The following is a 1,616-nucleotide window of genomic DNA, read 5'->3' as shown; positions in this document are numbered from 1 at the left end:
ATATTCTAATTTTCACCCCAAGAGAAGTTAGGATGATTCCTCTAGTTCGGATTGTATGTGTTACCATATTGAGCATTTTGATTCATCGACCTTCTAGCTTGTTGCCCAACGTAGTAAATGGATTCAGGATTCATAGGACATATGTCACTTGTGTGACCTTCACCACATAACTCGCAGCAAGTAGACATTTGTTGCACATGTTGAATCTGTTGTGCTTGGTGCAATGTCATTTTATTCATCCGATTCGCTAATCTCGCTATATCTTCCCTCATTGCTGAGAAGTCATCAAGCTCGATCAAACCTGCTGCCTTTTGCTTAAGTGCTCTTCGTGGTTCCCCATCTCTTTGCCAATTATTATCATTAGCAGTAAAATTGCTTAGCAGGATCTGGATCTCGCTATACTGTCTTGCCATGCAACTACCCTCACATGCTGAGTCAAGATTCATCTTTGATGCCTCGTCCAACCCATCAACGAAAGTGTGACCCAACACCTCATCTATCTGACAATGGTGTGGGCAGTCTCTGAGTAACTTCTTGTATCTTTCCCAAGCTTGTCGAAGAGTCTCACCATCTCGTTGTTGAAACCCAAGAATCTGGCTCCTCAGTGACTTTGTCTTTTTTGTGGGAAAATATTTGATTAAGAATTTCCTTGCTAGATCATCCCAATTGTGGATTGAGTTCGCGGGCTCTTTTTGTAACCATTCCTTAGCTTCCCCAGCAATGAAAGGGAAACAGTGTCAGCCTGACATAGTCCTTGGAAACATTCGGATAATTGTAAGTGTCTGTAATTTCTAGTAAGATCTAAATGTGCCTCTGTGGGTCTTCATGAGATAGACCCACATATTGCCATGTGGACTGAATCAGTTGTACCATGTACTGCTTGAGTTCAAAGTGACCCGTAATATTAGGCTTCACAATCGTCTCAGTCATAAAAGCCAGATTAGGCCTTGTAGCTTCTATCACCGGACGCTCTTCATTACCTGCCACTGGTTGTGGTTGAACTACGATGTCCAACACTCTTTCAATTCTAGTTTTAGCTTCAACTTCCCTCCTCACTCTATGAAGTGTTCATTCGATTTCAGGATCAAGAGGAAGGAGATTGTTTGCGCTTCTACTCCTCCGCATTCAAGAGAAGAGCTTGCGTTATCACAAATAAAGTAAACTAAAAATTAAAACTTGAACAAATAACGAATAAAAGCTTAACCTAACTAAACAATCAATAACTAAGTCCCCGGCAACGACGCCAAAAACTTGTTGGGACCAAACACACACACAAGTATACGTGGTCGTCAAGTAATAAAGTGACTCAAAAGTCGAATGTCGAACCCACAGAGACTTAGATTGATCGTTAACTAAGCAAACTAAAATTAATTAATTGTCCAAGATATTTGAGAGTGATATTTTTCTATTAATCTACTATTGCAGAAATTAAACAAATAACAACTAAATTATCAAGAATGCGATTTTGTATGACGAGATTTTACTTTAGAGGAGATGGAAATTTCAGGGTTGTGGTTGGTTCATCAATCCTATTAAGTTCAGTAATCACACTCGTTAATCCAGATTATCTATGGTTGCTAATTAACCGGATCGTTTATATGAATAGCATATTCCCA

At 39.5% G+C, this 1,616-nt stretch overlaps 1 non-coding gene across 1 annotated transcript; it reads left to right on the top strand.

Annotated features, from left to right (window-relative positions):
- Positions 1-501: 501 nt before the first annotated feature.
- LOC142177804 (small nucleolar RNA R71) lies at positions 502-608 on the top strand. The gene has a single exon (XR_012706356.1). It is a non-coding gene; the product is annotated as a small nucleolar RNA R71 (small nucleolar RNA).
- Positions 609-1,616: the final 1,008 nt, after the last annotated feature.

The sequence above is a fragment of the Nicotiana tabacum genome, chromosome 23, assembly GCF_000715075.1.
Source record: "Nicotiana tabacum cultivar K326 chromosome 23, ASM71507v2, whole genome shotgun sequence".
Classification (NCBI taxonomy): domain Eukaryota; kingdom Viridiplantae; phylum Streptophyta; class Magnoliopsida; order Solanales; family Solanaceae; genus Nicotiana; species Nicotiana tabacum.
The sequence above is the reverse complement of the archived record's forward strand: the minus strand, read 5'-3'. Positions and strand labels throughout refer to the sequence as shown.